Source organism: Equus quagga, chromosome 17, assembly GCF_021613505.1.
Source record: "Equus quagga isolate Etosha38 chromosome 17, UCLA_HA_Equagga_1.0, whole genome shotgun sequence".
Classification (NCBI taxonomy): Eukaryota; Metazoa; Chordata; class Mammalia; order Perissodactyla; family Equidae; genus Equus; species Equus quagga.
Window position 1 is genome coordinate 54652471 of NC_060283.1, and position 17554 is coordinate 54670024.

The 17554-nt window shown below is 37.9% G+C and overlaps 1 protein-coding gene across 1 annotated transcript in view; it reads right to left on the minus strand.

The window, feature by feature from the left end:
• Nucleotides 1–17554, minus strand: part of SPAG16 (sperm associated antigen 16) — an 891247-nt gene that overhangs the window by 161505 nt on the left and 712188 nt on the right. The window lies entirely within an intron of this gene.

The following is a 17554-nucleotide window of genomic DNA, read 5'->3' on the forward strand; positions in this document are numbered from 1 at the left end:
GTTTGTGTGGATGGCTAGATTATTTCTGGCTCAAAATAGGTCATCTTTCCAAATCATGCTGTTGAATAGCAAGTACCTTAGTTCATGCTTCTCTAACAGAATACCACACACTGATTGACTTATAAACAGAAGAATTTTGTTTCTCATAGTTCTGGAGGCTGGGAAGTCCATGATCAGTGCACTGGAAGAATCGGTGTCTGGTGAGGACCTACCTCCTGGTTCATAGACCTCTGTCTTCTAACAGTAACCTCACATAGCAGGAGACGGGAGCAAGCTCTCTGATGTCTCTTTTATAAGGACACTAATCTGATTCATGAGGGCTCCACTTTGATGACCTAATCACTTCCCAAATGCTAATTCTAATACCATCACATTAGGGGTTAGAATTCCAACATCGAATTTGGAGGGAGGACATTGAAGCAAGGAAACGAAATTCTTAACATATTAATCTTTTAGTTAGTTGGTAAATAATCAAAGCTCTTCACAGTGAGAGATGGATGTACCATGTTACATTTAGTATCACTAAATATCACACTGGATATCATAAGTCACAAACACATATTTTTGTTTAAAATGAATATTCAGATATTTCCCAATTCTTTTAATATATTGTTTGTGCAACTGACACTTTACTAATTCTAAAATAATTCTTAAATAGTGTTGGTTGACTCTTTCATCAAAATAGCATTCTAAAAAATATTGTGGTGCTACGCTCATCAAAAACAGACCAAGGTGAAAAACAATGTCAAGAGAATGAGAAGACAAGCTACAGACTGGGAGAAAATAACTGCAAAACACATATCTGATAAAGGACAATTATCCAAAATATATGAAGAATTCTTAAAACTCACCAATAAGAAAAGAAACAATCCAACTAAAAATTGAGCCAAAGAGTTTAACAGACCCTTCACCGTAGAAGACATACAGATGGCAAATAAGCACATGAAAAGATGCTCCACATCATGTGTCATCAGAGAAACACAAATTAAAACTAGATACCACTACACACCTATTAGAATGGTCAAAATCTGGAATACTGACAACAACAAGTGATGGGGAGCATGTGGAGCAGCAGGAACTCTCATTCTGTGCTGGTGGGAATGTAAAATGGTACAGCCACTTTGGAAGACATTTTGGCGGTTTCTTACAAAACCAAACGTACTCTTACTACACAATCCAGTTATCATGATCCTTGATATTTACCCAAAGGAAATAAAAAGCTTAAGTCTACACAAAAACCTACACACAGATGTTTATAGCAGTTTTATTTATAATTGCCAAAACTTGGAAGCAACTAAGATATCCTTCAGTAGATGAATGGGTAAATAAACTGTGGTTCATCCAGACAATGGATTATAATGCAGCACTAAAAAGAAATGAGCTATCAAGCCATGAAAAGACAGAGAATAATCTTTTTTTTTTTTTTTTAAGGATTGGCACCTGGGCTAACAACTGTTGCCAATCTGTTTTTTCTGCTTTATCTCCCCAAATCCCCCCTCTACACAGTTGTATTTCTTAGTTGCAGGTCCTCCTAGTTGTGGGATGTGGGACGCCACCTCAACGTGGCCTGACGAGTGGCGCCATGTCCGCGCCCGGGTTCGGAACCCTGGGCCGCCGCAGTGGAGCGCAGTGGAGCGCGCGACCGTAACCACTCGGCCACGGAGCCAGCCCCCAGAATAATCTTAAGTGCATATTACAATGTGAAATGAAGCCAATCTGAAATGGCTTCATTCTGTATGACTTCAACTATACTATATTCTGGAAAAGGTAAACTAAGGAGAAAGCAAAAAGAGCAGAGGTTGCCCAGGGTTGTAGTGGGAGGGAAAGACAACTAGAAAGAGAACAAAGCATTTCCAGATCAGTAAAAATGGTTTAAGGTATTGTAACGATGGATATATGTCATTATACGTTTGTCCAAACACAGAATGTATAACACCAAGAGTGAACTCTAGGTAAACTACGGCCTTTGGGTGAATATGATGTGTTAATGTAGGTTCATCAATTGTAACAAATGTCCAACTCTGGTGGTGATGATAATAAGGAGGGAGGCTGTGCATGTGTGGGAGCAGGGGGGCATGGAAATCTCTGTACCTTCTTCTCATTTTTTTTGTGAACATAAAACTGCTCTAAAAACAAAGCCCAAAACATTAGAAGAATGTGCACTAATAAGTACATAATTGAAATGCTAAAGTGAAAATACTAAAGATAGTGTGAAATGTTTGCCTTACTGTCTTTAGCACTCCTCTGCTGTGTAAAGAGTTCTACAGCCAGTTCTGGATGTACATAGGCTCTTGAATGTAAAAATATTTTTATCCCTTTGTTGAGGGACAAGGGAGAGAATCAAGAGCTAGGAATACATTCAAAAGGAAGAAATATCTACTCTTTAGCAGTTTCTATCTTTTAATAAAGAAAGTTAAAAGAGAAAGATAAGCCATTACCAATATCCATGATATACAGTGAGGCATCTTACTTTAACTACTGCGTGGATTTTTTTAAAGGTGAATATTGCTGAAGTGTGATATAGATGTACGTTTGTCTTTATCTTGAGTAAGACAAATAGGCTGAAAAATAAAACCGCTGGAGAAAATAGCGACAAGTGCCAAGCCTGAGAAAGAGAATGAAGGGGGAAAAAATCCTCATGTATTAGACATTCAACAAAGAAATTAGACAAGGTATAAAGAAAACACCATTTGGTAAATCTGTGTCTTTTTAGAGTTTGCCTGTGTTCAAAATATTTGAAATGTTGTGAAAAGAAAAATAAATAAAAACTAGTTGTGGGAATTGAAAACTTTCTGTAGGAAAAGAGGCAATAAAACAGCATTGCACGTGCATATAAACTGTAGTTAGGAAAGCACTAAAGAATGTGAACTTGATGAATATTTCTAATGAGGGAATTTTAAAATGCAGACAGTGTTTTAGCCAGGATTCTGCTGAATGTGTTTGACACCCAATTGGAATTATCTAAAGCAAAATAAAGGAATATACTGGCTCTCCTAATTAAAACTTCAGGCTGGGAAAGAAACTTCAAAAGTCCTGGATCATATACTGACCCTTAAGGTCTGGAGATGGGGTCCCTCTCTTTCAATCATATGGAAAAAGAATGTGGTAGGAGCATTCCACCAAAAGATAAAGAAGATAAAGAATAGCTAGAAAACAAAATATGTCCACCACAGGGCGTATGAAATCTTTTTTACCATGTTAATGTTATTTTGCTTCTAAGTAAAAAGCCACTTGAAGATTAACTCATTAATTCCTATCTGATACACACTTGTTGAGGGTTTATTATTTCCCCAGCACTACCCTAACCATTGGAGAACAAACCTAACAGAAACCTTTGTTTCCCTGAAACTTCCAATCCGGTGTTAGCATATTCAGCGTGACAAATTCCATAATAGTAGGATGCACAAAGTGTTATCAGAACACAGAAGGCGTGTTTAATTCTGGTTGGATGTGAGAGGTGTGAATAAAGAGTCTGAGAAGGTTTTGGGTGGGGGTGGGTGTGGCAGTGGCATAACTTTCAGGTTACGTAATAGTCTTTCCTCACTGAAAATGTGGAGAATTTTATTGATTAAAAATTAACCCCTATGTTCACTGCAGCATTATTCACAACAGCCAAAACTTGAAAACAACATAATTGCCCATTAACAGATGGATGGATAAAGAAGATGAGGTATACATACACACACACACACACACACACACACAATGGAATAAATACTACTCAGCCCTAAAAAAGATAAAATCTTGCTATTTGCAACAACACGGATAGACCTTGAGGGTATTATGCTAAGTGAGATGTCAGGTGAAGAAAGTCAAATACTGCATGATTTCACTCACACGTGGAAAACAAACACACACACACACAGATACGGAGGACAGGTTGGTGGTTACTAAAGGGGAAGGGGGGTAGGGGGAGGGTGAAAGGAGTAAAGGGGGACATTTGTGTAATTACAGATTGCAACTAGACTTTTTGTGGTGAACACTATGTTGTCTATACAGAAGTCAAAATGTAATGATGTACAACTGAAATTTATACAATGTTATAAACCAATGTTACTTCAATAAAAAAAAATGATAAAGAAAGAAAGCATATTGAAAAAAATTAACAAGCTCAAATGCAATTGAAATAAGTCAAACATTAAGGCTTCTGAGCCTCAAGCAGACAATTCTTTGATAATCTCCAGTGTCTGAAACCATATATAACCAGGGAGAAGACTCAAGCAAGTTTTAAATGACTGTGGGCGGGCCGAGGGGCAAGGTTGATTTTCTGGTAAAGGATCTAAATAGCTTAGATAAAAGACCATCTGGATCAAGGATTTCAAGGCTTTCTAAAAATGCATAAACTTTCTTATTATAAGATAAAATTTAAATAGTTACTGATAATAAAGTTTAAACTAAACTTGTTATGAAATCATATTGCAGTCTTCTATTTTTTTTTTTTAAAGATTGGCACCTGAGCTAACAACTGTTGCCAATATTTTTTTTCTTTTTTTCTGCTTTATCTCTCCAAATCCCCCTGGTACATTGTTGTATATCTTAGTTGCAAGTCCTTCTAGTTGTGGCATGTGGGACGCCCCCTCAACACGGCCTGATGAGTGGTGCCATGTCCGCGCCCAGGATCCAAACCGGCGAAAGCCTGAGCCACCGCAGCAGAGCAGGCAAACTTAACCACTTGGCCACTGGGCTGGCCCCTCAGTCTTCTATTTTTAAACAGCTTATTCGAAATCTTGTATTCCTTTAAAGTTGATATGTTCCTGTACTGTGTTTTCATCTATGTGTAAAATTTCCTTATAAAATGAACTATCAGAAATAAGGGAGCATCAACAACAAAAAATTAGTTAAAATACAAAGTTTCTCTAGAGGATTAACCTACCAATATGTTTGTCTAACTTATCTTTGTTCATGCCTATTATGTTTCTTAATATACTTGAAAAGTATACTTGATATACTTGAAAAGTATAAACCTTCCATCATCAATTAATGGCAACTAACGGAATTGTTGGCCTAGTATTTCAGACAGAAATAACCATTTGTGAGCTTGTTAGATGGAATAATTTATTTCAGGGAGAGTAAATGCAGGTAAATTATACTAAACACACAGATAGACAGAGGGAAACTAACAAGAATTTTTTCTAAGAATTTGGAGACTTTTATGGAATAAAATTTTGAGCTATGTAACATTCACCATCCAGTTCTCTTCTAGGCACTCTTATCTTCCATGCCTAAAATAGTAACTAGAACAGAGTAGGCACCAATAAATTATCTTGGGTTTTTTTTTTTATCGTCCTTCTTTTTGTAACTGGTATATGTAAGAAAGTATAAAAATAGTAAAAACTTATATAGCACTTTATATATGCCAAGCAGTTGTTCTAAGCCTTTTAAATCCTTCATAGATCATCTTCAGCTATAGATAGTACAGAAAATTTCACATAAGCAGAAAAAAATTAAATGTATGTATATATACACATATATAAATGTATAAGTTGGTAATATCCCTATTTGATAAGTTGCTTCTGCCTTACGCTTTATAAAGTTTTTCTAAATACTATTCAATATAACTAATACTTTTCCACTTCTCGTAAAGATTAAATTTTAACCACAGATTTCAAAGCCACATCAAATTGAGACTTAAAAACAAGACTGATTATTCTAACATTGAATTTAAATATTGATTTAGTATAGTAGACTCTTGACATTTTCAAATGCCCAAATTTGTGAATCCCACAATTATATCTAATTATCCTCATAAAATGTAGTAAAGCTTAAATTTAAATGATACCTTTGGATCTTTAATTAGTTCATGAATATTAGACAGAAGTAAAATGTGGAATTATTTTTTAACAAGCACCGTACTTTAGATGGATAGTTTCGCTTTCTCTTTATTTCCATTAACAAAACTGGCAGTTCGCTTTTTGGTTTACGAAGGCCATTTTTCACGAAACCGCAATGATCTCCCAGAGCCCACGACTTCTAACAATGACTTTAATTATTGTAGGAGCAGTTCCCCCAAGAAGAATGGCCATCAGTAAATCCCGCTGGGATGGAAATGTTGGGGAGTGACGTGACTCACTCCCCTTGCACACCAGCCGTGAGGCCTGCTCCAGAAGCATGCCTCAATAAAGTTACAAACGATTACCAGCGGTGCATCTTCATGACTACTTGTGAAACAGCAAATGTTAAATCTGCATTTATTGAGGATCTACAGTATTTAATAACAAATCAAACTACATTTCCCCCCCAAAATGGACTATAGTAAAACGTCCACAGCATGAATGTGTTTCTACACAAGCAGCTCTTCTCATCTCTGCTCGGCTTCGTTTGTCAAATGACTGCAGACTAGAGTCCTGATCATCTTGGCGGGAGCAAAGCGCACGTGGGTTACGGAACAGCAATGGGCAGACAACCAGGTTGAAGGCAGCTGGAGGGCAGAAGGTAGGTGTCCAGGTCTCCAGTATTTTCCGGTCTAAGTTCCCCAGATTTAGCATGAAGCCAATGCTAGAAACAGTCTGCTCGCCTCCCTTTGCTTCTATTCCCCAGAACAAGAAGTCTCGAAGAGAGGTTTCAGGACTTCTGGGGGTGCGCAAGACCCTTTCAGGGAGACCTGGTGATCTTCCCTTTTCCAGCCACAGATGGGTGTGAGGCCTGATTTTCTTTCTATGCCTCAACCAAAACAACGTTTCACAAAGATTGATTGCAGAGGCAGATGTAGACCCTAGATCTCTCATGCTAGACATTAAAGAGGTTTGGAAAATGTAACACAATGCCAATCTTGCCCCTTTTTTGTTTTGTCCATTTATTTTGGAAAATACGGATTTTTGTAAAATGTTTATATTAGGATTTAATGAGTTTGTTACAGTTATTGTAAATAAATTAACAAATATATATGTTTACAATTATACATACATTTAAATTTTAATTTAAAATTTAGTAAGTATTAAAAGATATCTAAATAAGCAAAACGTCTTTGGGATGCTCAATAATTTGTGAGAGTATAATAGGGTTTTAAGACCAGGACTTTGAGAACCATTCCCTCAGAAGCAGCTTCAAGACCACTTCAGAAGTCGTAACAAAACACCATGAATCAACCCCAGAGAGCCGTGGGGCACTTCATCAGGCACGCTCAGACGTTAAATTTTCCTCAATTCTCACAGCTGTCTTATAGAGTAGCTCTCGCCATCCCCATTTTCAGAAGAGAAAACTGAGGTTTTTAGATGTCAACTTACAAAACAGAAACCAGTTCAAGAGGCAAGCATTTATTTGGGATCAAAGAATTGAAATTTGGGGAGCACAGATTCGGTAGAAACCCAAATAGTGTCCCACTCGGGAGTAAAAGTTAGGAGCTTTTAAAGGCAAATAACAGAGGTTGCATTACAGAGAATTTTAATGGGGTTGGAGGCAGAGAGCTAGTCTTAGCTAAACATTGATGGACGATTGATTCTGTCTTCAGCAAGTCCACTATCCTCAATCTTTGTGATCAGGATGTCCGTTCCCCTGCTGACTGCTCAAACAATTGCTTGTAAAACATTTGCTGTTTGGGCCTGTCCAAGGGTTTGGGCCAGTCCAAAGTTCAAGACGTCAAGGCAGTTGCTCAAGAAAGGCAGCTCTGACTCCGTTTTAAAATGGCTTCACTGGAGTCAATTTTGACGTAGATATTAAATAATTGTGAAACATAACCCAACAAATTGGTGGCCTATTCTTTTACCAAGTGGAAAGCATTTATAGCTTTGGGAAAGTTTATTCAAGAAAGTCTGATATGGTTCTTGTATGTATTAAGCACTCAGGAGTGGTGACATAAACTTGACTAAAATGTATTTAGATTTGGAAATGACAATTTAAAAACAGCCAGACTGATAGGGATCTGACTTTCGGAGCACAATGGTATTTAAAGCATTGAAACAACAGAGTCAGAGAGAGTCACTTATATACTTTTAAATATGCACAGCCTTTTCTGTAATTTTACCCCTTCTTTTTCTTTTTCCTTTCGCTTTCCCCCCCGAGTCAATTAAAATGCAAACAGGAGGTTTGATAAGAGGCAGCAAGACAAGAGAGGCATGGGACAGCACTGAACTATGATGCCTAATGTATGCAGAGTAATAGGAATAATTGGATTTTTAAAGTCTGAGCATTGCATGCTTTACCCTTTATCTCCCACCAAATTGATTGGTGCCGTGCTCTTTTTCTATCTAAAATGTTAACCTTTTTGAATTTTTAATAACTAAAACTTTGTAATGCTTTTATTAAAATGTGAGGTTGTATTAAATCTGTCACTTGGCTTTTATAAATCATTGTCCCTCTTCTGAAATAATGGATTTCAATGGCTGATGAAGTTTGTATTTGTTAATCTATAAAATAGTGACTGTAAAAATGATCTTATAATTGAACACTCTCTTAATCACATTTTTATATATCCTGTGCCTATGCCGGATGCCAATGCAGAATTTTCATTCTCCATTTCTCTTTAACACAATAACTTCAACCAATGAAAAAATAAATTCAAAACTGTACCTCATGTTTTTAAATAATCTCAAATGTTAACTGTACTTAAATGTTCAAAACTTTTACTGTTAAATATACCTGTGTGGGGTATCATAATTTTCCACCCCAAAATGTGTCTGTTTGGCTTGATTATTGTTAAGAACAAAAGTCTCAAAAAGAAACTTTGACCTTTCCCTTAACTGCCAAAAAAAATTTAAGATAGAAGGCCAGTTCCAGGAAGGAGCTATCACCATAGATAACTATAGTGTAACATGAACAAGGTGTGGGAGACAGGGAGGAAGCCGGCAAGAGCCATTTGAACAAACTCCTCTCCATCTCTCATTGTCTTTACAAGCCATGATCGACATTTGTTTACCAAACGTTTGCTTTACCATCTCCATGTAAATCACCTTCCTCCCCTTTGACATCACAAACCACTGCTTCCAACACATCCTCATTTGTCTTTAGCTAAAGATGGTATTTAAGGTGGTGATTTCAGCCATTTTGGTGAGCCACTCAGGTTTCCTGGGTTTCTCCAAACTATACATGTTATTAAAATTTATTCAATTTTCTCCTGTTATTCTGTCTCATGTCAATTTAATTCTTGGACCGGCCCAAAGAGCCTAGAGGGTAGAGTTTCTTCTGTCTCTCCCCTACACCTGTCTGCACCCTACGATTAACATGAAGTTATAAAATCAGTTGAGAATTCAATTAATGCATTTTATGAAAGAAGGAAAATGCTACAATTTTTACCCCAACTTTGGGAAATACATTTGTGCTGCAAAGATGTACTGTAGTCTAGAATTTCTTTTTAAGAATCACAGGACTCCAATGATTTTGAATGACAGGACTGAAATGTCTTCCAAATTATAGTTCCAGCACTTTTTCGTTCACTATAAGATAGTACTGTTTGTGCATTTTGCCTTTATCTGAAATTTCACACCTAAAAGAAAAACAGAGCTCACGATCTTCATCTCTATCAATATCCATTCCTAACATGCTTCTTTTTTTACAGCAACCCTGTAAATCAGAATCCTGATCACCTCCCAGCTGCATTATTTCTGAGTCTTCTTTTTCATTTTGTTTTGTTTTCCTGCTTTCTAATTTCCTCCTATCTCTGTTTAACCTTATATCCTTAACAGTTTTATCATGTCCCCATCACAATCAAGCATTTCACCAAGTATTTTGGTCTTTTCTATCTAGTTCAATCACCTCTGTCTAACAGTTGAGTCAGTCACCTGAGTACGTCCAAGCTTCTCTCATTATTCTACCAAGTTAAACTAAAATTAAGCTAATTTTATTGTCCTCAGGCATGAATTTCCAATTCCTATCTCCAAGACTTCTCATACAATTGTTTGTACCTGGAATGGCCTTCCTCTAACTTTTTGCAATTGGAATCTATTAGGCCTTTCAAAACTTAACTCACCTCCTCAATTTTAATTACAGAAAAGGGGTCAGGTTTTCTTGGGAACTAAGCCAGGAAAAAGTCTGAATGGATTAAGATATAGACTGAGTCATGACAAAGGTGAGATTTAAGTCAGAATGAAGTCAGAAGTCAGAACTATTTGATAATATTGACAAATTATAGTCATGGCTGACAGAGAAGTGGATGGTGGCAGGCAGAACAGTGTCAAAAGCTAGAGTCCACCTGGATCAGGGGGGCAGGTGCAGTCACTGCAGCAGCACAATACAGAGTTACAAAGGAAGCTGGCTGCATTGATAAGAGTCCACCTTCATTCATTCTTTTTTATTACTTGTTTCAATAATTCCACTGTGAAATAAAAACAAATCTTAATAAGGAGAGACTATTCAAAAGTCTGGGGAGTTCCTCCAAGGCTGGGAAAAGGACGAATGCAATAGGCAGAAATTTGTGACCATAAGATATGCGAGCTTCTCAAGAGTTAGACAAAAAAGGATTTTTCTTTTACAGAGAGGAGTAAATAGAGCTGACAAGAACCAGGTGTGGGCAAGTGGGATGAAAGGGTGAAACGAGAGGATGGTAGGTCAGAGAAGGTTTTACCCTGAAGCCAGTCTGTTCTTAGGAGGGGCTGTACGCTGATTCAAGTTGAAAGTGAGTCAAAGTTCAGAGACCTGGAGGAAGGACAGAAGTTTAACCAAAGTTTGGTTAAAAAGCATTTTGTTCTAATTGATTAGTAGAGAAAAGAAGATCAACAAGTCATTTCTGAGGCAAAGAATGAGAATTGGAGGGTCTGTGGTCTTGTCTTATGTAAACAAGGGTGGCATCCATGAGTCTTATCTAAGTCATATTGGGAAGGGTGGTTCCTTGAAGCAAGTCTTTTTCTAGAACACAAAAGGGTGAGGAGATTTCTTAACCTTCAAGTAAAATTCAAGATTGTGATACATAAATGAAAAGCAATAGGATATATTGGAGGATATGAGGAAGCCATTTGGTGTAAAACTAATTCAGCCTGACCTTGTTTTTCCAAAAGGGCCTGACGTGACCTGTTGAGCATGCACTGCACATCTGCTTTAAGCATTTCCTATGTCCCAAAGACAAGAATCATGCCCTTAAAGATAGAGATGTAGCTTTTCCCCATATCAGCATTTCCTTAAGGATAAACACATCTTCATGGAAACTAAGGATTAATTACCCACCTGCTGTGCTTACCTTGTGACCACTGACCTACTGACCACTGACCTGCTGTGCCAGCTAAGCATCTCACGACAGCAGTAAAAGAGATATTCCTGTCATTTGTGATGTATGTTCTTTGTTCCAGGACAGAATATAATCACCCTGAACACTCCACTATTTGGTGCCCTTCCTTGGGGAAGGAAGGCCCTGGGCTATAGTCCTCAGACCTGGCTCCTAATAAACTCACCCTAATTTTGATTTATAGATTGATTATGGATTATTTGCACTGATAATTGTGACTGAAGCCAGGTGCCTGAGGGTTCCTGTAAATATTCAATAAGAACATGATTATCCTTCAACTTTGTTCACAATACAGGCACAGATGAAAAGAAGTTAATCTTGTTAATTTGCTATTTTCTTGTTTACTATTTTCTTGATTGCTATTTTCTTGTTCACTGAGGAGTGACTCAAGGGTCACAAGGATTTACGAGTTTGTTTAGCAAAAGAAAAAGGATGCCTTTAAGGAAGTTATGATCACCAGCTAACCAGCTCCCGGCAGCTGCTGATGCCCAGAAGTCTGTTGGCCAAAGAGTTTCACTCTTATCTGCAGTGAAAGGAACACAGATTTCCCCCTTGTTTCTCTGAGACTCCCCCTCCCAAGCCCCTTATGTGTATAAAACCCCCTTGATTTATTCTTTCACAAAGGCAGATTTGAGAGAACCTATCTTCTCACCTTCTCATTTTGGCCAATTCTCCGTCTCCAAGCACCAGTGTCTGAGTGATTGGCTTATTGTGCATCAGGTATACAAACTGAAGATTAAGAGGTTCAGCATCATTACCACTAACATTTTAAGCACCTTCTATGATCCAACCACTGTACTGGGCATTGGAGATTCAGAGATAAATTTTAAAAAGATTTATCATAAAGATTTATCATAAATTTATCATAGATTTATCATAAAGATCATAAATCTTAAGCTGTGGGGCCCCTCAATTACAAAGAAATTTTGTGAGATGTTGATAGCTGTGGAGAATTCTGGATGACAAGGAAAGCCAGGTTGCTATTAGGAAGTATTTCTATGTAAGCATTTCTGGTACATTGACTAAAGAGATCTTAGAGAAAAAGAGCCTTGAATCTTTAAATTTCCAGTTATTTGTTGTAACTTCTTTCATAACTCTAAATAACTAAACCTGTAAATAAGATATAGCCTTCAGGTCAATCAGACTTGGTGAATCAGAGAGGAGAGGAGCCTCCTGGACTGGAAAGCGGAGTGTCACAGAGGAGCAGTAGTTGAGGGAAGTTTTTCAATGTTATAGGAATTAACATGTCTGAGAAAATATGGAAAATTTGGAAGGGCATTTTATGCAGAAGGAACAGCATGTGTGAATAAAATGGAGATATAAGAAAGCATTTTTTCCCGTTGAAATTAAAAAAATTTGATTCAGCTGGGCATAGGACACACGCAAGAGAATAGTGTGGATTTAGGTTTGAGAAGTGAGGCTGAGATCTATCACAAATGGCATTGTAAGTGAAAAAGAGTTTAACTCTAACCATGAAAGTAATGTGGCTCTGAAGAAATAAGACCACTTTAACAAATTCAGATCTATAAACAGATCACATTAATCTACCAGTTTCATTCCTAATAGGTCCTTATTGGGTTATAAAAGTCAGGATCTGTTAAAACTGGATCAGCTCTCTAAAGAAGAGGTGGGACTCACCTACTCAGGACCTCTTACTGCCTATCTTGAAAGGATAATAGTATCGCCAATGGATGGAACTGATTTTTTTGTCACCAGGCAAGTTCTTTCTCTGTATGCAGTCATTCTCAACTAGGTACAATCTTTCCTCCAACACACACACACACACACACACACACACACACTCCCCAGGGAACACTTGTCAAAGTCTGGAGATTTTTTGGTCGTCACAAAAGTGGTGCTACTGGCATCTAATGCATAGAGGACAGGGACGCTGCTACACATGACACAATGCACAGGAGCTGTCCTGTGCATTGAATATTCAGCCCAAAATGTCAGTAATAGTGCTATAGTTAAGAAACCTGCCATAGATCTTCCCTTGAGCCCGCAGGTTTGAGGCAGGATCTCGGCGGCTGGTCTCTGGCCCTGGCTTTGACACAGCTCCCTCCCTGTTCAGACTGCCTTATGTTACTATAGGCATGGTTTCAGTGTGCTCAAAGCCCATGGAGTTCTGCAAAGTCATCGTCTTCGCTTGGAATGCAGGAATAAGTGGCAGCTTCATGTGAACATTTGTATAAACAAAATCAGGAGTGTGGATAGGTAAGTACACAGTCTGCTTTAAGACTGGGTAAGGTTAAAGGTATTACAGAATATGATTCACGTGTTATTTGCTTAGTGTGTGGGAGAGAGAAGCCAAGTGAACTCAATTTGGAAAGATTAGAATTTCCGTCACAACTCTGAAATGATCTGCGAATCTGAAAGGGTAAGGGAAAAGGTTTGGAAGGGTAAGAAGCAGCTGAGGCTGAGTCGCTGAGGTGACAGTTGAAGGGAATACACAACCACATAAAGAACAAAGTACTCAGTGTGAGAAGGAAAGGTCTTTGACTACATTGACAGTATTGGTGGCCCACGAGAATCCAGAGGTTAACCTGGGAGATGAAAAGTTCATGCTGTGTGGAGTTCTACACTAGTGTTCTGGGCACAGAGTTGTGGTGTTTCATGGATCTTCCCCCAAAATGCCTTGGGTCTCGAAACTGAATCTTCAGTTGGCTATGAGTTAGGGAGCTTTCAGTTTCAAATGATAGAAATCATATTCAAATTAACTAAAGAGAGAAGGAGGACATTTTTGGTCCACCTAACCAACGGATGAAAAGGGGGAGGGTAGAGCTTGCTGGGATGATTCTGGAAACTAAACCTCCACCAGCTGCCACCCTTGCTACTCTCTCTGCTCCGTGACTTCAGTCTGTCCTTCTGCAGCCTTGCTTTCTCCATGCAGTGGGGATCTAATTCAGTGTAGGTCCCTGCCCTGGGCACAATGGCAGTAAACAAGACTGAGAAGTTCCCTGCTGTTGTGGAACTTCCATTTTAGCAAAAGTCAGACAGCGAAGCTGTAACCGACTATCATGGAGTGCCAAGTGCTATGAACCAAAAGGCAGGGACAGGCACAGAGATGGATGGGTGCTGGGCCCAGGAGGGAGGAGCTATTTCCATAGAAAGGTCAAGATGCTGCCTCTGAGGAGGTGATATTTCAGCTAAAACCTGAAAGAAATAAAGGAGAAGGTCATTTGTAGGTCTGGTGATGAGCAATCCTGGCAGAGAAAAGAGCAAATATAAAGGCAGGGAAAGCTTGCCATGATCAAGGCACAGCAAGAAGGTTAGAATCCAGGGAGTGGGAGAAAGGGTGGCCAAGTTTGAAGAGGTAGGCAAGGGACAAACCAAGCAGGGGCTTGTGAGACCTCAGAAATGTGGATTTTGTTCTAAATGCAATGAGATTTCATTGGAGAATTATGAGCTGAATAATTACATGATTTGACTGATGTTTTTAAAATATATTTGGCTCTGAGGACAATGGCTTTTAACATGACAAGAAAGGAGGAGAAGACCAAGTGGCCCAGTAGCCCAAAACTATAGTGGTAACTTGGAAGCCAGAAGTGGGCAGATTTGGGACATATTGGGAAGGAAAAGCCAACAGGACCTGCTGATGGAGTGAAGGAGTCTGAACGAAAGGGTGTTTTTGTTCTGATCATGTGGCGGGAGTAATAGTGCCATTATTTGGAAAGGAAAAGTGGGATGGAGCAGGCATACTTTAGAATTTTCTGGCCACAGTCAACAAAAAAGCCTTGGTAATGAGTCATGTGTCAAAGCCTGGACCACTCGTTGGACTACCAGGGAGAGAGGACCCCCTGGTTTTCCCAGCCTGTCACAGGGCCTTTTTATGGTCAAGGAGCTGAAGTTTGTCACCAGACAAAATGGGTGAAAAGAGTGCTAGAGGGATACAATAGTTACCACCACACCAATTCCAGTGGTCTTTTGCAAAAGAGGTAAAATCTCACAGAGCTAAGTTTACTGGGAAATAGGCTACAAATTAGATTAATCCTCTCTCATCCTTGGATCACTCACTCACATTATTTCACTAAGTTCTCACAATATCCTGAGAAGTCAGCATTATTTTCTTCAAGGCCAGTGGTACAAAAATGCGTTTGTGGATGGATGCTGGTTTGGCCACTTAAGAATCACTTCAGAGCCATGTTAAAAAAACATCAACAACAAAGTGAAAAAACAAAACACATTTTGATTCAGCAAGTCTCAACAATTTGATTCAGAGTAAGTCTCAGATTTTTGTTTTTAATGCTCCTCTGGTGTTTCTAATGCCTAAAATGATCTAGGCTAATAAATTCTAACATAGGTTTATTTCCTTCTTGCTGAAAATAATTTTTTCCTGATTAAAATTATTGTGTGTTAACTGTGGAAAAATGGAATATGCATGAGAGTCAAAAAATAAAATCAAATAAATTTCTTGCAATATCATCATCCATTCAGTCATTATCAACTTCAAGGTTGATATGACACAACACAATTATCTTTGTTCATCACTTAAATATATTCTGACATCTTTCCTTTGTTGTCAGATATAGTCCATTAGTATGATTTTAACAGTCACATAATGTTTTATATGAATGTCATAACATATCTATATGCATGTACACAGACATAGACACATACATATTTACATATTTGCAAATTCCAAACTGTGGCTCTTTTTGTTGTTTCCATATTATTAATAATGACCATCCTACATACAACCTTGTACATGCTTACTTCTCTTAGAAAAGAATCCTAGGAATAGAATTCCTGTGTTGAAATAAATTTCTATAAGTATGTTGAAACATGTTTCTAAACCATTTTTTTCTTTTGAGGACAATTAGCTCTGAGCTAATTGCTGCCAATCCTCCTCTTTTTGCTGAGGAAGACTGGCCCTGAGCTAACATCCGTGCCCATCTTGCTCTACTTTCTATGTGGGATGCCTACCACAGCATGGCTTGCAAAGCGGCACCATGTCCGCACCTGGGATCCGAACCAGCGAACCCCGGGCCACTGAAGCAGAACGTGTGAACTTAACCACTGCACCACCGGGCCGGCCCCATAAAGCTTTTGATATATACTGGTTCCCACCCATTAGTGAAAAATTACCTTAAAATACTCAGTAGAGGTTGACAAAAGTGCTCATTTTTCTGTAGGATTGGAGTGTCACTATTCTTTAAAAACCTTTTGCAATTTATTAGGTACTTAACTTTTTAACACCAAAGTTGAAGTGTGTATATACACTACTCATTTGCATTTTTCTCTGTGACTATTTTCTATTGCCTCATTTTTCTATTGTATTTTTCTTCCTTGTTGATTCATAAGGGCTCTTTATAGATCAAGAATATTCACCAATTTATATATTAATGATTGCCACCTTTTCTGTTATATGTTACAATAAATAATTTTTTATCACAATACCTTTTGCTTTTAATTTGATTTTCATTGCGTTGTTTGAAATACATTTATTTTAATTGTATGTATGTCTGTTACTTTTTTAATGTTTATTTATTTTCTTTTAGAAAAACTAGCCTAAAGCAATATGAAGATTCACCCTTACTTCTTGCAAATCTCTCCAGACTTTATTTATTACAGTTAAGTATTTAGTCCATGTGTAATTCTTTTGGTGAAAGGCATAAGGCAGGAATTCATCACTACTACCACCCACATCATCACTGCCATAGAGGAGTAACCAAATGTCCCCAAATCATTTATTAAATAATTCTTCCTTTTTCCAATTATTTGCAATGTGTAGGAGGTGTATTTTTTTAGGGTTACATGAATATGTTAACCTCTACTCAAACATATGCTCACATAATGTTCTAATTAGATCCTAGAAAACATTTTTTAGGAAATGTTAAAAAACAGTATCCTGTGCAGCCTAAATGATATTACCAAATATTCAAAATTTGTCATGAGGATCTGAAAACACAGTCTTTCATGCTTACGTTTTTTTAAGAAAATTCTTTCTGATATTGACTAGAGCTGTGACCTCCCCTCCTCTCTTCCTTACCTTCTAACCCTGTCCTGGAGTTTCAGCTGACACAAATCATACTTACTCAAGCTGATCAAACAGGTTGAGAAAACTGTGGGAAGGTGTATTGATTTCAGGTGGTGATCTTGTTCAACATCTGGTATTCATTGCAAACATTAAATTCTCCATTTTTCTTGACAAGGAGGATAGTGCAAGAGTTGGGTTGGTAAAGGTCAGGTGACAAACACAGTAGGTGGATTTTAACAATTTCCTTGGGGTTATCACATTAAAAAAAGTAAGTATACATACTTGACTGGAGTATAGCTTCTTGGTGTCAAATTAATAAATCATGTAATATTGACTGTGGAATGTTGAAGGTTAATCACCTTAATTAGGCTTAATACAAAGTGGAAGTGCTAATGTTTCTAGGTAAAGCCAAGCCATTTGCTGTG